A 20,706-nucleotide genomic window follows, 5' to 3' on the forward strand; every position below is an offset into this window, starting at 1 on the left:
TTTTACCAGAGCATAAACCAAGTGATAGTGAATGTAAAAGAGATATTAAGGTAATGCTTTCAATCTGGGTAAACAAGAAAGACTTGCTTTTGCTCTACACTGAATGTGGGTTAGTATCACATCATAAAGCTGATAAATGAGGCATTCAAACATACAAGTAGAAGAAACTTGTTTATATCATCATGGATCTATGAAATACCATAGCAAAAGCTTAAATTGCTGCCATTTAATAGGGACTATTTTTAGCAGAATGAGAAACAGCTGTCATTAAATAAAAAAACAGTAAGAAACGCTCCTTTGCTTTGTTTCCTTCATTTCAGTTTTGGGTAATGAAAGCAACTATTTCTCCTTCCCATAAATGACTGATTTTACAAGCAATACTTCATAGGTCATACATAGTGCATGCAACCCAGATGTGCAATTAATATGACAAATGACATGACAACTTTACAATGACTAGTGAAAACACAGCTAAAAATGGCTATCTCCAGGCAGGAAACAGCTTGAAAATCAAGTAGGGAGTCTAATAAGAGTTTATAGAAAAAAGGTGGTAAAGCTGATGGTATGCCATTTCAGACTCAGCCAAGCAGCAAACAACAACAACAAAAAAGAGCGTCACTTAATGCAGAAGAGTTAGGGTTCTGTATAATATAGAACAACCTGGTACAAATGACTAATACAGAAGAGTTAGGGTTCTGTATAATATATAACAGCCTGGTACAAATGACTAATACAGAAGAGTTAGGGTTCTGTATAATATAGAACAACCTGGTACAAATGAGTAATGCAGAAGAGTTAGGGTTCTGTATAATATATAACAACCTAGTACAAATGACTAATGCAGAAGAGTTAAGGTTCTGTATAATATAGAACAACCTGGTACAAATGACTAATACAGAAGAGTTAGGGTTCTGTATAATATAGAACAACCTGGTACAAATGACTAATACAGAAGAGTTAGGGTTCCGTATAATATATAACAACCTGGTACAAATGACTAATGCAGAAGAGTTAGGGTTCTGTATAATATAGAACAACCTGGTACAAATGACTAATGCAGAAGAGTTAGGGTTCTGTATAATATACAACAACCTGGTACAAATGACTAATACAGAAGAGTTAGGGTTCTGTATAATATAGAACAACCTGGTACAAATGACTAATACAGAAGAGTTAGGGTTCTGTATAATATAGAACAACCTGGTACAAATGACTAATACAGAAGAGTTAGGGTTCTGTATAATATAGAACAACCTGGTACAAATGACTAATACAGAAGAGTTAGGGTTCTGTATAATATAGAACAACCTGGTACAAATGAGTAATGCAGAAGAGTTAGGGTTCCGTATAATATATAACAACCTGGTACAAATGACTAATGCAGAAGAGTTAGGGTTCTGTATAATATAGAACAACCTGGTACAAATGACTAATGCAGAAGAGTTAGGGTTCTGTATAATATACAACAACCTGGTACAAATGACTAATACAGAAGAGTTAGGGTTCTGTATAATATAGAACAACCTGGTACAAATGACTAATACAAAAGAGTTAGGGTTCTGTATAATATAGAACAACCTGGTACAAATGACTAATACAGAAGAGTTAGGGTTCTGTATAATATAGAACAACCTGGTACAAATGACTAATACAGAAGAGTTAGGGTTCTGTATAATATATAACAACCTGGTACAAATGACTAATACAGAAAAGTTAGAGTTCTGTATAATATATAACCACCTGGTACAAATGACTAATACAGAAGAGTTAGAGTTCTGTATAATATAGAACAACCTGGTACAAATGACTAATAGGTTCATAAATTAGTACTAGGCTACCTGCCCTTGCGAGCCATTTTAAGACTAGCCAATTATCCCCTGTGAGATTCAAATCCTGCACCTTGTGTTTGCAAGGCAAACACCTTAACCATTAGGCCATCCTCCCAACCTGAAGAGGAGTTAGGGTTTTGTATAATATAGAACAACCTGGTACAAATGACTAATGCAGAAGAGTTAGGGTTCTGTATAATATATAACAACCTGGTACAAATGACTAATATAGAAGAGTTAGGGTTCTGTATAATATATAACAACCTGGTACAAATGACTAATACAGAAGAGTTAGGGTTCTGTATAATATATAACAACCTGGTACAAATGACTAATACAGAAGAGGTAGGGTTCTAGAAAATATAGAACAACCTGGTACAAATGACTAATACAGAAGAGTTAGGGTTCTGTATAATATATAACAACCTGGTACAAATGACTAATACAGAAGAGTTAGAGTTCTGTATAATATATAACAACCTGGTACAAATGACTAATGCAGAAGAGTTAGGGTTCTGTATAATATAGAACAACCTGGTACAAATGACTAATACAGAAGAGTTAGGGTTCTGTATAATATAGAACAACCTGGTACAAATGACTAATACAGAAGAGTTAGGGTTCCGTATAATATATAACAACCTGGTACAAATGACTAATACAGAAGAGTTAGGGTTCTGTATAATATATAACAGCCTGGTACAAATGACTAATACAGAAGAGTTAGGGTTCTGTATAATATATAACAACCTGGTACAAATGACTAATACAGAAGAGTTAGGGTTCTGTATAATATATAACAACCTGGTACAAATGACTAATGCAGAAGAGTTAGGGTTCTGTATAATATAGAACAACCTGGTACAAATGAGTAATGCAGAAGAGTTAGGGTTCTGTATAATATATAACAACCTGGTACAAATGACTAATGCACAAGAGTTAGGGTTCTGTATAATATAGAACAACCTGGTACAAATGACTAATACAGAAGAGTTAGGGTTCTGTATAATATAGAACAACCTGGTACAAATAACTAATACAGAAGAGTTAGGGTTCCGTATAATGTATAACAACCTGGTACAAATGACTAATACAGAAGAGTTAGGGTTCTGTATAATATAGAACAACCTGGTACAAATGACTAATACAGAAGAGTTAGGGTTCCGTATAATATATAACAACCTGGTACAAATGACTAATGCAGAAGAGTTAGGGTTCTGTATAATATAGAACAACCTGGTACAAATGACTAATGCAGAAGAGTTAGGGTTCTGTATAATATACAACAACCTGGTACAAATGACTAATACAGAAGAGTTAGGGTTCTGTATAATATAGAACAACCTGGTACAAATGACTAATACAGAAGAGTTAGGGTTCTGTATAATATAGAACAACCTGGTACAAATGACTAATACAGAAGAGTTAGGGTTCTGTATAATATAGAACAACCTGGTACAAATGACTAATACAGAAGAGTTAGGGTTCTGTATAATATAGAACAACCTGGTACAAATGAGTAATGCAGAAGAGTTAGGGTTCCGTGATAATATATAACAACCTGGTACAAATGACTAATGCAGAAGAGTTAGGGTTCTGTATAATATAGAACAACCTGGTACAAATGACTAATGCAGAAGAGTTAGGGTTCTGTATAATATACAACAACCTGGTACAAATGACTAATACAGAAGAGTTAGGGTTCTGTATAATATAGAACAACCTGGTACAAATGACTAATACAGAAGAGTTAGGGTTCTGTATAATATAGAACAACCTGGTACAAATGACTAATACAGAAGAGTTAGGGTTCTGTATAATATAGAACAACCTGGTACAAATGACTAATACAGAAGAGTTAGGGTTCTGTATAATATAGAACAACCTGGTACAAATGACTAATACAGAAGAGTAAGGGTTCTGTATAATATAGAACAACCTGGTACAAATGACTAATACAGAAGAGTTAGAGTTCTGTATAATATATAACAACCTGGTACAAATGACTAATACAGAAGAGTTAGGGTTCTGTATAATATAGAACAACCTGGTACAAATGACTAATACAGAAGAGTTAGGGTTCTGTATAATATAGAACAACCTGGTACAAATGACTAATACAGAAGAGTTAGAGTTCTGTATAATATAGAACAACCTGGTACAAATGACTAATACAGAAGAGTTAGGGTTCTGTATAATATAGAACAACCTGGTACAAATGACTAATACAGAAGAGTTAGGGTTCTGTATAATATAGAACAACCTGGTACAAATGACTAATACAGAAGAGTTAGGGTTCTGTATAATATATAACAACCTGGTACAAATGACTAATACAGAAGAGTTAGGGTTCTGTATAATATATAACAACCTGGTACAAATGACTAATACAGAAGAGTTAGGATTCTTTATAATATAGAACAACCTAGTACAAATGACTATTTGACAGGATAGGGGTGGAATTTCAAAATTTTATGAAATATGAATCAAAGATTATGCAGTAATGAGCCATGATAGCGTAATTTATATTAGTGTGAACATTAAATATCTTGGGATACATTAATCATATATGTTATATGAAAATGGAAGGAAAAGACAACATATTTTATATTGCTTTGGCAAACCATGATAATAATAACCAAATGTAAGACCAGACCTCTTGCATGCTTGTAAAGGACCTATGGCCCTGGCTACCCAGTTGGTAAGTAGACCTGAAGTTAGAAAGTCTTAAGGGTAAAATAACTATGATTCCCAAGAACATTACTCTTTCTCAGGAAGGTTGCTGGGACTATAGAACTGGAATCACATTAACCTATTAGAGAGCATGGCAGTACTATTCCCACAGTGAGACAGGGAGGGAGGGATATACTTCGTCAAGCTACATTACATGCCTACAAGCACAAGATAAACCAAAGTCAATTACATAGGTGTTCCATGAATCTCAGTTTCGGTGTTTTGCAGTTCCATGCAATGATACATGTCACTGCCTTTCACCTGCTTGTTCAGGTTAGAGGCAGACTTAAGTTGGGAGGGTGGCCTAATGGTTAAGGTGTTTGCCTTACAAACACAAGGTGCAGGGTTTGAGTCTCACAAGGGATAATTGGCTAGGCTTAAAATGGCTCGCAAGGGCAGTTAGCTTAGTACTAACCTATGAACCTATAAGTCCAGACCATTGTGTAATCATAGGATGGCAATCCAATAGAGATAAAGCAATAGTTTAAGGATAGAAATTAATCAGACCCCTAAAAATACCCCCCTGTATCCATTGCAAAATAAATAGATAACATAAATAGTAAATCTGTGTGACTGATAGGCTGAATTAATTTAATGTATCTGTTTAGTCACCCAATCTTCACTCACTTGTGAACGTCTTGCCTTCTGTCCTTTTGAGGCTGCCTTGTTTTATATCACAGGTAATATCACAGGTAATATCATTAGTGATCTTGGGTTGGCTGTAGCTCTTGGCTCAGCAGTTATGAATTTGGTTTACCAATTGATTTGGTTTATATTTAACATGCTTTAATGCAAATGTAATCATATAAAATGAAACCTACCGGCATTTTAGCAAAAACTGAATTTATGCAGGATATATACTTTTTATTCCATAAAATTGAAGAAAAAAACTTTATGTGAGTCAATCTAGTGCAATAAAAGCTAACAAAAGACCTCGGAATGAAAGGCTCATCCTCCATAACAAAATATCACTTACCCACATTGCCTTTGGTGCATCCTGGGTGAGACCTGTGCTTGCAGGACAGAAACAAGAAGGGATTACATAAACTCTGCAAACTGTCACAAACAAATACTTCCAGACAGCTGTGAAAAGAGACTCGGATTCAACAGTTGCAAGAATTATGAAAATGTCTGCCATTCTTATTTTGTTATGTACCTACTATTAGAATGCTCAATAGAATGTTTTAGCAAAAAAAAAAAAAAAAAAAAAAAAAAACAGTCTGCTGCAAGCAGAAGTAATCAAATGCTTAAACTTTTCATTGGTGTGTGAGGAATAAAGAGATGGATATTGTCCTGGTACCAAAGCCTCACAATCTTGTCATGTACCAAAGGCAAAATGCACAGGAGAGGTTTGCTTCCTAGTGTAGAAAAGCAGTTCAGCATGAATATCTACTGACAATGACAGATCAGAACGTTTGCATGGGCAAGAAGCACAGATAAGGTATAAATGGGAGAAAATAGGTTTCTAATCTTCATATCACAAGGTGCTGCACAATAAACTTCATAAGGGAAAATCACGTGAACAGCATAGCACTGATTGTTATAAAGTCTTATGTGACAAGGGAGATCACAGCTAAATATTAGCACATGTACGTGCACTACCTATAAAAGAATAATCTTGGAAGATAGGCAGTGGACCTAGTCTACAAATGTTGGAGTGGCCAATTTATATGCACTCATTCAAGGCGTCTTGAATCTTAGAAAGATGAATATAAAACAATTAAAGTGTTGACAACTGAGAAGCTCAGTGGAACATCTGCTAGACTGAGATGAGTCTTTGAAGTTTTTTGTTGTTGTTGCTTTTAACATAAGGTGCACTCATTTTTAGGTCATTATATTTATCTAATTATTGGTCTTACTTTGTTTTTCATACTTGCAGTGAGGAAGCTTCCAGAGATACTTTAGTTCCCTACACTACCAAAGACCTTGGTCTTGGTCAAGTGCATACTGCAGTCATTGGCATTTCTCTTCTTCTCCCTTCATTGATCCATGGGTGACTGGTTGACCTTGATGTACCCCCAGGAAGAGAGGTATCCTGTTTTTTAAGATTCAGAAATGACCCCCCCCCCCAATCAAAAACAGAAAACAGACATTTTTTTTTCCTTTATAAGTAAAGTCTATCCAAGAATGTACTCAGTTCAGCAAAAGGTGGCATTGACTTGTCAGCTTTGATTTACCTGACCTGTTCGGTCAGCATAAGGCTGAGTGCAGCATAAAACTAGACCATGTCAATCACAAGAGGTCTGCATTTCTTTTTTCTGTCCTCATAGTGCCCTCAGGGCTTCCTTCTCTAAGATTCTAAGCCCTTATTTCCAGGCCATCATTTTATCAAACGTGATCTCATTTGTGCATCTAATCATACAACCTGACAAATTGCATTTTGTGGAAAATTCACTGTAGTATCGCTGTGGAAAATTTTGGGATCATCAGTATTCTGCATACCATAGGGGTAACAGAGATTCATATGGACACCTTTCATAGTCTTCTTTTTTTCTGCATTATCTAGGAGCTCTAAGTCTATAGATTGGCCATTTGTATTTGTACTCATTCCTCTTCACCACCAGCCCCTCCCCCCACCAATGAACCTCCATCTTGCCGCAGCTTTTTCTTCTTAGGAAATGAGGAGAATAGTTCCATACACCCCGAAAATCATTCTCAAAAACAGGAAAGGCATTAATCAGCATTGTAAGCTTGCTTCTTTCTGCATAAAAATCTTCTGTAACTTTATATTTTTATTTCTAAGAATAGTTTTACAGTGACTTTTATGTAACCGATAAATATCCTTCTGCATAGTTGTGGACATAAACCATTGTTATTCTGCATACACCTATTCTACAAGTTGTATGAGGATCCTCTAAACTTCATCAGAAGTATGTTAGCAACAGCAACCCTGCCTCAAGAAAGAAATAAAGGTAGAAACAGCACAGACCAATAAAATCAACAAGCTGAAAAAAATCAGTGCAGTTCCACAGGAAATTTATTAAGAATTAACTGCTTTCATCCACATAAAAATGAAGTAATTTGTAATAAATTTCCTGTGGAACTGGATTGATTGTTTTTTTCTGCCTTGGGAAAGGAACCTATCCCTCCAGTGAACCATATGACCTCTTTGGCTCATAGAATATTGGCATACTACAATGTGTTTTATGGGTGTTTTGTGAATATGTGGCCATATATTAATGTGCTTGGGACCGTTTGGTCCATTGATGCATTTTTACAGCTGTGACATCTGAAGTTTATGACTTTTTTGTGATAGTAGCCCTTACCTTCAGAGCAGTATACAACTATAAGATGATACTGGTATGGTATGGTATGCAACATAGTGTTCTTGAATCATATCATGTAAGCTTAGATGAGAATATATATGAATATTCATTTGACTGTCATACATATTCATATAGTTTGCAATATTTTTACCATGATTGGTATTTTTTAAACGTTTGAAAGTTGATTCACTGGCTAAAGTACTAATTATCTCTCTTGTTTCATTGGCTACTGTACTTACATGTGACCTCAGCTGCTTTTTACTGTATGTATACTGTAAGTGGAATGTGTTTCGGTTATTCTGAAGAAGCTCTTTCATCTAATAAGAGCGAAAGCTTAAAAAGTTCTGTTTAGTGTCTGCGAGTTTTATTTTCTTCACATTGCACTGTTCTGGACGTTTTTATGATGTATTATTTATTCTTCTATTCTACGGTTTTATTATATATATATATATATATATATATATATATATATATATATATATGTCTGTGTGTGTGTGTGTGTGTGTGTGTGTGTGTGTGTGTGTGTGTGTGTGTGTGTGTATATATATATAAAATATATATATTATTTTATATATATATATATATATATATATATATATATATGTATATATATATATATATATATATATATATATATATATATATATATATATATATATATTATTATACCACAGATAATTTGAGGGGGACCCATGCATGGGATAAAGCATTTGGGAGCTGCATCTGTCTGTTAGTTGTACAGGAGGCAGTCCTGAGGTACATTTTCTGTTTCCCATCCATAGATCTTAGTTGCACTTGAATATGGACAGGGATTAACTTTGTTTTTACATGGGTGAGGAGTCTCTCCATAGTAGTGGTATCCTCTATGAAACATACTGGTTCCTCCAAACCATTCTATTGATATTGCAGAATAAGTTTATATTCCCCTGACCAAGTATTTCTGATGCCATTTGACTTGCTGATGTGCAGTAAATCCATGAATAATGGGTCAGAGGATGCCTTTGTATGCCAGATGCAGGTCACCTCTTAGCAGTCTGTAGAATATTGAGTATAGTGACAGGGCTTTAAGTTGGTCCATGTAGGACATGTTGTTTAGGCCTTGTATCCATTTAGTAAGGTATCTCTGTGGGCGTTCCAATTGTTTTATGTGTCTGGACAGATACATGCCAAAGGAGGCATTATATTCAATGACTGGCCTAATGAGGGATGAGTCAAGTGGGACAATGGCATCCCTAGATATAGACATAATCCCTTTGCTTATAAGCCCTGCAAAACTTTCTTACAACAATAGACACATGTTGGTCAAAAGTTAGGCCACTGTCCACATAAGCTCCCAAATCCTGAACAACTAGGTCAACTTTTGGGGGCGTATTATCAATGAGATCGTTCCCTGGGGTAAATGACTTCGCAAAGGGTACAATAATGCATTTTTTGGCATTTTGTTTCAGACCATGATTTTGACAGCATTTATTTTTGAGGCAAATCCTCCTTCAGGACGGTTAAGTCATTTGGGGATTGAATGACTGCTGCTAGCTTCAGTCATCTGCAAACTTAGTCAGCCAGAGCCCTTTGGTATTTGCTTTTACTTCAGAAAAGTAGATGCCAAACAATAGACTTTCCAGCACAGAACCCTGGGAGACTGCACAGGTGACTAGACTCTGTGGAATTAACTTCCCCTATTTTGTTTATCTGTGTCCTATACGTGAGCCAGTTGGCAATCCAGCAGGTGACATAGGGGTTTATTCACAGTTTATTTAGCTTTTCTACTATGCTTGAGGGGGTAATTGTCTCAAAAACTTTGACCAGGTTAAGGTATGCAGTGCGTACTATTTTGCCTTCATTCATTGCTTTGGGGACCTTTTCAAAAACATCCACTGGGATGAGTAAGCGTGACCTGCACTAAATGAATCCAAAGATTCCAAACTGAGACAAGTCTAGTGTTTGAAAGTTCCCTATGTGCTGATTAATTAATTCCATAATAAGTATTTCCATGGCTTTGCATATGACATTGGGTCTGTAATTGCCTGAGTCTGTGGAAGGTACACCCTTATGCAGGAGAATGACTGTAACTGTTCTCCATTTGCTTGGTACAAAACCTGCACGGAGGATGAGATTGAACAGTGTTGTTAGGGATGTGGGTAAATCATGCTTCATGCTGTTTAATATGCATCCAGGGATATTATCAGGACCCATCAATGTAGTACTTTAAGCTTTTCATAGGACTTGGTCTTGTGTGACAGCTGGAGATGAGCCAGTTTCAGGTATATCTTGAGGGACAGATGGAGGGGGATGAAGGATAAAGTTAGAGCTGAATTTATCAGCCAGTAGGTTCACTATATCTTCACCCTCATTGTTTACAATCAGCTCAGTGCATTACTGCATTATGCTTTTCAGATTACGAACATAACTAAAAAAATACCTTGTTATTGTCTTTGGGTTGGGTAGCTATTTTAGCCTCAAACTTGGCTTTGGTGGATTTTATTAAGCTCCTGAGGTGTTTATTAATTTCAGTGAGAAGTGCTCTAACATTCTGGAAGTTTCTCTTCTTACTTTTGGTCATAATTCTTTTCCTTTTATTATAAAGCTTTTTGATATTATGGTTCTACCATATGGGTTTGTTTCTGGGGTGTGTCTTGCACTTGTTCCTGTGGGGTGCAGTACATGCTGGTATAGTATGGTGGTATATGTTTCTGCATATTAAATGGAGTTAACTTGGTTTGGTGGGGATTTGAACCTTGCTAATGTATCTCTTAGGAGGAGGTAGTTTGTCTTAAAGAAATTTCTAAAGGTACCCTGGCTGGAAGGGATCTCTGGTTTCAATTTTATTTCAAAGGATACTGCTTTATTGTCAGACCTGACAAGTGATGAAGATACGCAAGGGATGGTGCAAGATGCTTCCATAACAGTAAGGACAAGATCCAAGATGTTATTCCTCTAATGGGTACTCCGAATAATTGTTCTGGGAAATTTGTATTGACAAAATCCATGGAATCTCTGTGCTTGTGTATTAGTGGTGGTGTAGATTTCCCATTCTATAGTAGGGTAGTGTATATCACCTAGGGAAATGGTATTGGATTTAATACTGAGTGATTCTAGTTCCTGTAGATAGACATTGTGGCTTTCTTTTGTCATTGAGGGAGTTCTAAAGCTAGCTAACATAATTTATTTAATATATAATATAACATGATAATATATTCTCTTCTGTCGAATTTCTAAGTTCTGAGAATGCAGCATTTGGGATTATTATTTATTTATTAGGTATACATGCACATGTATGCACATACATATGCACGCACAAATGTTATTTATTATTATGGGTTCATAGATAAGTATTAAGCTAGCTGTGCTTGTGGGCCATTTTACTAGAACCATTTTGTCTTGGTATAAAATATTTATTTATCGATATTTATTTACTGGGAAAGTCCAACTGGGCAAAAACCCATTTTAAGAGAAGGCCCAGGCAGAAAACCTGCAACAAACACAATTATACACAGTAAGCAAACATACGGTACAAGACTTTCAGACATGGTATAATTCTTGAAATACTATCAAGAAAATGCACACAAGTTACAGAATACATCAACATCCTTGAGTAGGTAGCAGTGTTAGTTACAAGCAATAAGGATATTTGTGATTGCTGAATAGCAGAGACAGGAGGATTTTCCTGTTTCTCTGGTATTGTGTGACCATGGCAGAGGTGTGGGGAATGCAGGGGGGACACCCCAGAAAAAAAAACACTTAGTTTAGAAGTGCCTTATTTCACTAATTCCAATCATTGATGTATTTAATTAAGGAAAACAGAATTCAAAGTAAGCATACTTTGACCAGCTAGAAAATATGGATACATGACCATGCATTAAAAATTCAGTATATCAGTAGGCAACTGACTGAACACAACTTGACAATCAGCACCCTATGAAAAAAAAAAAAAACAAGAAAAAGAACAAACATTTTTTGCAAGCCCCTGCTAATTATATATACCAACTCTGAAATCACACCACAGTGGAAAAAGGGCAAATTTCCCAGTCCCTATTGTACTGCAGTCTTGCATAGCACAACTGCTGGCATGTTCAATCAGGTGATGATCTATCAGCTGTGGAGGTATTTTTCCCGGTTTGACAAATGGCTCAGGTAACTTATATATGTGTGTGTGTGTGTGTGTGTGTGTGTGTGTATGTGTATATATATATATATATATATATATATATATATATATATATATGGGAATACTTTCTGTGACCAAAATACCATTATGTTGAACAAAGAAAGTACGACCTTACTTTCGCGAAAGTGTACTTTTGTGAATTCTGGTTTATTGAACCAGCAATTAAAATAAAAAATAACAATTTAAACTCCGTTTTGCGGGGGGGCAAGCCCCCATTCACCCCCCACACCCCCACTACATTAAATATACTAACTCCGAGATCCTACTACAGTGGGGAAACAGGTATATCCCCTTATCCTCACTGTACTGCTTTGTTTTATATAAAGTGCTGGTTCACTGAACCGGAATTCGCGAAAGTGCACTTTTGTTGAAGTGCACGTTCACGAAAGTAAGGTCGTACTTTCTTTGTTCGAAATAACGGTATTTCAATCAAGGGATATATATATATATATATATATATATATATATATATATATATATATATATATATATATGTATATAAAATAGATATTTTATATAGGAGTATATTTACTAATAATGAACATTAAAAATATTGAACATAAATTCATCTTCAAAAATATTGATATAAGCAAAAGAAGGGGAAAATATATAAACTCAGAGATCGCTCAACACTGGAGAAAGGGACACATTTCCTATCCCCCACTATTCCCTAATTTTGGAATTAAGCACAGAAAAGCCAGTAAATACCATTCAATCAAAAACAATTTGATGTAAAAAGATGATGAATTGCTTTTGAATCAAGTGAACAGATGGTGAAATAAACTATACCAATATATACAGACCCATACACATATATACATATATGTGTGTGTGTGTGTGTGTGTGTGTGTGTGTGTGTGTGTGTGTGTGTGTGTGTGTGTGTGTGTGTGTGTGTGTGTATATATATATATAGATATATATATACACACACACACACACACACACACACACACACACACACACACACACACGTGACTTTGACTTTCTGCATTTTAGTGAATGTTAACTTGCAGAAAGCAGTTTCCCTGCTCACAAATCACAAACATTACACTTTCCTGAACATTTTGGAGTATGTTGACCTCTTGTGTAAGATCACAGTTGTGCAAAACATTTTTTTGTCCTTTTCAGAGGTTTTCTCATTTTCTTGAGGTTTAGAGCCAAGGAGATAGTATATGTAACACAACTTTTTTTTTTGAAGGGGGGGGGTGAAAAGTCCCACATTAGGATTACAAGGGAGGTAGCCCCCCTGTAAAAATGATATTTCAATATATAATAATCTTGTATTTCTTGCAGTTTCACGGTTTCAGTAATTACATTGAACAAGTTTGACAAGTCCAGTTTCTGTATGGTATTTGTGTCACTTTTTGTCTTTAAGGACTCAGGAATGCACATGCATTCTCACATTTACAGAAGGATGCTTGTTGACCCCTGAAGTATCAGGGTTTAGTTTAAAGTAATTTTTAACATATTTCACTTTGTTTGTTCTGTGTAATTCTAACACCACAGCCAAATACATTAATTAAAAAAAATAGAAAAAGAAAAGCAACCTTTTTAAAAATCTCTACATTTGCATTACAATTAGCTAAACATCCAGCATTCATGAAGCTAGCATGTGGTATATAGTCTTCAGGCAGCTAGCTACCTCCTGTGAGGAATCCATTCAGATCTGACCAGTGTTGCCTCATACATATTCCCAGTCCTCAAACACCAAGATAGGCTTGGAGGTGGGGTCCTGAGGGTTGGGATGGGAGACGTCCTGCACTTGTACCTGGAGCAGTGAATGATTAGTAACATCAGGCCCTGATAGCAAAATCTCCCCACCCACCCCCAGCATCATGATCCTGCCATCCAAACAAGTTCCTAAACTACTGAAAATCAGGGCTGACCTTTCTGTAAAAAATATAGCAGTTTAGATAAAAAACACTAAATCTCTAGCTCATACCTGTCAGCTGTCCCTAATTTTATGGAACATCCCTAATTTAGTTTCATATTTTTGCCATGTATATCGTCATTTTTTTCTGGTAAATTTCTGAAGACTGCAATCAGTGAGTAATGCCAGACATCAGCGTTTCATGTTTCTTATTGTTGAAAAAAATCATATTGGTAAAAAATATATAGTTTTATTAGCTTTGTAAGTGAATTAAAGTAATATCTAAAAGTCCTTCTTGATTTTGGGCCTTTGTCCAAGATTTATAAGAAAAAAGTAAGAGGTATAGTTGCATACTGAAGCTGTTTGGTTAGCTTTTGCACACCCTACATCAACTTTATTACAAGCTAAGATAAGTACAGACTTGCAGTGTTATAAGATAGTACTGAATTTTATTTTTTCTGTTTTTTGTTTCATTGAATATTGTGTTAAAAATAGTATTGCATTTATCTGCCTATTTTACTGAAAATTGGAAGCTCCTCTCTGTCTCTCCCTGTCTGCAGTTAGTTTATTCATCTCACTTCATTGTTATTCGGTGTAGAAGTCTTAGCCTAGAGGGATTCTCTGTGCCTTAAAGTCTTAGACTCTTATCTCTGAATTATTTCTGCTGAATAGTTGCATACTGGACTGTTTGGTTAGCTTTTGCACATCCTACATCAACTTTATTACAAGCTGAGATAAGTACAGACTTGCAGTGTTATAAGATAGTACTGAATTTTATTTTTTCTGTTTTTTGTTTCATTGAATATTGTGTTAAAAATAGTATTGCATTTATCTGCCTATTTTACTGAAAATTGGAAGCTCCTCTCTGTCTCTCCCTGTCTGCAGTTAGTTTATTCATCTCACTTCATTGTTATTCGGTGTAGAAGTCTTAGCCTAGAGGGATTCTCTGTGCCTTAAAGTCTTAGACTCTTATCTCTGAATTATTTCTGCTGAATAGTTGCATACTGGACTGTTTGGTTAGCTTTCGCACATCCTACATCAACTTTATTACAAGCTGAGATAAGTACAGACTTGCAGTGTTATAAGATAGTACTGGATTTTATTTTTTCTGTTTTTTATTTCATTGAATATTGTGTTAAAAATAGTATTGCATTTATCTGCCTATTTTATTGAAAATTGGAAGCTCCTCTCTGTCTCTCCCTGTCTGCAGTTAGTTTATTCATCTCACTTCATTGTTATTCGGTGTAGAAGTCTTAGCCTAGAGGGATTCTCTGTGCCTTAAAGTCTTAGACTCTTATCTCTGAATTATTTCTGCTGAATAGTTGCATACTGGACTGTTTGGTTAGCTTTTGCACATCCTACATCAACTTTATTACAAGCTGAGATAAGTACAGACTTGCAGTGTTATAAGATAGTACTGGATTTTATTTTTTCTGTTTTTTATTTCATTGAATATTGTGTTAAAAATAGTATTGCATTTATTTGCCTATTTTATTGAAAATTGGAAGCTCCTCTCTGTCTCTCCCTGTCTGCAGTTAGTTTATTCATCTCACTTCATTGTTATTCGGTGTAGAAGTCTTAGCCTAGAGGGATTCTCTGTGCCTTAAAGTCTTAGTCCCTTATCTCTGAACTTATTTCTGCTGAATAGTTGCATACAGGAGCTGTTTGGTTAGCTTTTGCACACCCTACATCAACTTTATTACAAGCTGAGATAAGTACAAACTTGCAGTGTTATAAGATAATACTGAATTTTATTTTGGTGCTGCAGTAGCATTGTCGCCTCACAGTAAGACGTTGTCTGTTCAGTTCTCAGCTAGAGCGTCTTCTGTGTGAAGACATGCGTGAATGGGCGTATCTTCGTTGAAGGTTGTGCATCAGGGCCGGCAACTCGGCACGTAAATATCTACTGCCAATCATTAGCGGACCGGAGTTCCGCTGTGGTGACCCCCTAACTGGGAAAAGACAACAACAACAACCGAATTTCATTTTTTCTGTTTTTTTGTTTCATTGAATATTGTGTTAAAAATAGTACTGCATTTATCTGCCTATTTTACTGAAAATTGGAAGCTCTCTCTGTCTCTCCCTGTCTGCAGTTAGTTTATTCATCTCACTTCATTGTTATTCGGTGTAGAAGTCTTAGCCTAGTGGGCTTCTCTGTGCCTTAAAGTCTTAGTCCCTTATCTCTGAAATTATTTCTGCTGAATAGTTGCATACTGGAGCTGTTTGGTTAGCTTTTGCACACCCTACATCAACTTTATTACAAGCTGAAATAAGTACAAACTTGCAGTGTTATAACATAGTACTGAATTTTATTTTTTCTGTTTATTGTTTCATTGAATATTGTGTTAAAAATAGTACTGCATTTATCTGTCTGTTTACTGAAAATTGGAAGCTCCTCTCTGTCTCTCCCTAGCTGCAGTTAGTTTTCCCGGCCCACCCTCCCTGTTTTGTTGAGGTATTAATCTTGGTGGCTTTGGAACTGACCGCCCCTCCTTTAAATTTGTGTTTGAATACTCCTCCTGAGCCCATCTCATTTGCTCACTCAGCTGAGAACAGTGAGATCATATTTTGATTTCAGACACACCTACCATTCCCATCTGTTCAGCCTTATCCCAGCTCTATCCTAGTCTAGTCTCATTAGCTCATCCTGCCTAATACAGCGATAACATTTGTGTAGGCATACCCACTTAGGCCATTGCTTCACAAGAGATGGCTTGCACCTGTTACCCTTGGGCTTTCAAATACTGGCCAAGGCTTTTGCCACCCCCCCTAGTGCCTTTTTAGACAAGGCTCAAAAGACAAACCCACCACCGTAAATAGCACAAGTAACCAAAAACTGAGGGTAATGCTACTTAACTCCAGAAGTGTAAACCTCAAAATGCATACACTTGAGGCACTCCTCAGTATGGAGAGCATCAATATCTGTGCAGTAACAGAAAACTGGATTAAGGCTCCAGAGAGCACCCCAGCACTACCAAGCTATAACTCATATCATACGTTTTGGCCACAGAACCCGGAACGAAACACAAAAGGTGGGGGTGTATCCATATTCATCAAGGATACCCATACTTCCAGGTTAGTGGCACAGCACAATGCTTCAGAGATCATCCATGTGCAACTAACAATGGGCAAAACTGCAATTCAAATTGTAGCTAGCTACAGATCACCCACCATGACCCAGGACCCCCATTCCGCATTTCTGGAGGCATTGGAAAATATGAAGGTCCTACCAAACGCCCTAATATTGGGTGATTTCAATTACCCAAACATTAACTGGGAGAACTACTCAAGTACTAACTCCCTTGCCCAACGCTTCCTAGAATTTATAAACTCAAATGCCCTGGATCAACTGGTAAACACCCGCACCAGAGGTGACAACATATTAGACCTCGACATCACCAACATGGGCGACCGGTGTTCTACACCAGAGGTCAAACCCTCACTGGTTAGATCAGACCATAAACTAATCACTCTGGATACCCACATTCCACCCCACCCGCAATCAAGGAAACCACCGTGAAAAAGTTTTCAAAAGCAAACTTCACATTACTTAAGACCGAGGTGGAAAGGTTTACAGCCCCCATGCTAAAGGACAACGCTGTCCAAGCTGCTGAATCCTTTACAAAGGCACTCTATGAGCACCTGCAAGAATGCATGGATCATGCTATCCAAAGCAAAACCAAGACTCACTCCTCCAAGAAAAGGAAACCAGTCTGGTGGACCCCTGCCATAAACAAGATACAATAGAAGGAGGAAACTAGTGCAGAAAAGAGTAAAATCCCAAGAAGGAAAGACATCCCTGATTAGTATCAACAAGAAACTACGTTCCCTCTTAAAATCATCCAAGGGTAGCTTCAAAAGAAAAATTGCCAAGGACTCCAAAGATAACCACAAAGCGTTCTTTAGCTATGTCAAGAACCTAAGTGGAAACTCTCAGATCTGCTTTGAGTTAGTGCAGAATGGCACAAAATACACTGAACTGACTGATATTGCCAACATTCTAGCAGACAGGTTTAGTGCAAACTTCACCCCCCTCTCACCCCCTAAAGGGCTCATAACCATACCAGAAGAATGTAGTGCCCTGGCAATCACTGACACACAGGTTAAAACAGCCATATCCAAAGCCAAAAATACAGCTTCAATGGGACCAGACGGTGTCCCAGGCTGTGTCTTACATGAGCTCCAAAATGAACTAACCCTTCACCTAAACATACTGTTCAAACTTAGCCTGTCTACAGGCTATGTACCCATAGAGTGGCACACAGCAACAGTTATCCCACTCCACAAAGGTGGAGCCACAGTGGACCCCGGGAACTATCGCCCTATAAGCCTGACTAGCCTGGTCTGCAAGGCTATGGAGCACATCATCATGGAATTCATTAACAGAGACATTGGGAACCTTCAAACATTGGACCCTACCCAGTTTGGCTTTGTTAAGGGCAGATCATGCCTCCTAAACCTGGTGGACTTCTTTGAGACAGTCACCAATGCTTTAGACGAGGGAAAGGAGGTCCACACAGCCTACCTAGACCTTGCAAAGGCTTTCGACACCATTCCTCATTCTGGTATTATATACAAGCTCACCACCCTGAACATAAACCCCTACGTCACAAGATGGGTTGCCATTTGGCTCACAGACAGAACCCCCACTGTGAGAGTTGCAGGCTCTAGGTCCAACTCTAAACCAGTTACAAGTGGCGTCCCCAAGGCTCAGTCCTGTGACCCCTCCTGTTCGGTATATACTTCTCAGAGGTACAGGCAATCACAGGAGGACTATGGCTGACCAAGTTCACAGACGACTGCAAACTGGGGGCCATAACTGACTCTCCAGCTGATTCAGACATCCTCCAGAAGGGTCTCACTGAGACGGATACCTGGTGTGAAAATCATGGCCTTAAGCTAAATGCCAAAAAGTGCATAGTCATCCCCTTTGGAAAAAACAAAGTACCCGTGAACTACCACATATGTGGTAGTCCCCTAAATACAGAAAATGTAATAAGGGATCTGGGGACCCAAGTAGATAGTAATCTCTCCTTTGATAATCATATTGCCAAGGTGGTTAGAAAATCCTTCTATGTGGCCCACCTAATCACAAAAGGGTTTGCATCTAGAACCAAAGAGGTTATTGTGCCCCTCTACTCATCACTCATCATACCCATCATAGAGTACAACGCTCCATTTGGGATGTACCTTACAAGACACCTGCAACAGCTGGAAAGACCACAGAAGTACCTCACCAAGAGGATTACTGGCCTCAAACATATGCCCTATGCAGCCCGACTGAAGAATACTCGGTTGCATACCGCTTACTCAGAGGTGATCTCTGACTGACATACAAGGCTGTCCAACCTAGAATTGATGGACATGCTCCACCTAAAAAAAAAAACAAATCCCTGAGAGGCACACGGTCTAGGGATCTAACCCTCACCACAACGATAAATAGGATGTGCTGGAGGGATAGATTTCTGTCCCAGAGACTCCCCATGCTTTGGAACAGGATTCCACTCTACATTAGGCAGAGCCCCTCACTAACACTCTTCAAGAGAAACATTGGCGAGTGGATGGGAAACAGAAAATTTACCCTAGGGATCACTGCAGTGGCTTTGCTGGACAGAGGCACAGGGAACTAATGGCTCTGCTGGACCGAGGCACAGGGAACTAATCTAAGGGGGGCGGCGAAAGCCAACACATTCTGGCTAGGCTTATAAATGCCCTTGGGCAGATAGCCTAGTACTTACCTATGAACCTATGAATCTATACTGTAGCTAAGAAAATAAAAAAGGCCCCTAAGTCTTACCCTACCCAAACTCACTAGCTAAAAAAACAGATGCCTTTTGCATCTTGTATCATGATAAATATAGTTTTATACATTGGTCCTAGCATTAAAAGAGAGCTAAGATTACAGGGAGTGTATGTGTTACCCAAGCTCTCAGGAGTTTGAGTAAAGCTCCTAAGTACAATGCACCATCAGTCTCATCCTTTCCATTGATAACATTGTGCAGAAACTACACACATATATTATCATATATCAGCTGTAATAGCCCCCTTCAGAACTAGAAGCTATTTCTCATGCTGAACAATAACTATGAAACTTCTGAAGGCACAAAAGAACTTTAACAATGATTAATTTCTTCTACAAGATATTGCTGTGGTGTCGCAGCCACATGTGTTAGTTTGTTGTTTTGTTTTTCTGAATTTCAAAGGAAGATTTGGTTATAAAAGCTTTTCCTACCTTTGCGCTACTAATTACTATGTTATTTTTACTCTCAGAATTGGATTATAACATTGTTTCAATCACAGTTTGTTTATCTTTGTATTCCTTTCTTTTAACTCCATCATGTCATCACTCCAGCCATCAACATCTCCGAAGCTGCTCGGCAACTTCTCTGAAAACTGGAAGGATTCATAACTCTCAACCTCTTAGAGCAAGAAATCTGGACAAAGCCATAAATAAAAGTGGAACAAAGGCCCAGAAATAGGGACAATTTTTAAATATTGCTCTTACAAACTTAGAAAGTTTATAGAATAACTGGTTTTACATTAGCATGACTTTTCTGAATGGTATGAGGTATGAAACTCAAATGTCTGTCATGATTTTTTAACTTCAATCTTTAATGATTTGCTACTAATTTGCCAGAAAATCACAATTTTATAAAAATCAGTCCAAAATGAGGCAAAAATCTGGACATTCTGCGAAAATCTGTACAGTTGAGAGGTATGCTTGGATCCAGAAGTGCCAGGTATGTGTCACTATGAATGGAATATCACAAAAAACAGAAAAGATCCATTGTGCAATGTCACAGACAGAGAAGCATTAAAATGTAAATAACAAGTTTAGTCTCC

The sequence above is a fragment of the Protopterus annectens genome, chromosome 12.part0, assembly GCF_019279795.1.
Source record: "Protopterus annectens isolate FY-2018-M chromosome 12.part0, PAN1.0, whole genome shotgun sequence".
In the NCBI taxonomy this organism is placed as follows: domain Eukaryota; kingdom Metazoa; phylum Chordata; order Ceratodontiformes; family Protopteridae; genus Protopterus; species Protopterus annectens.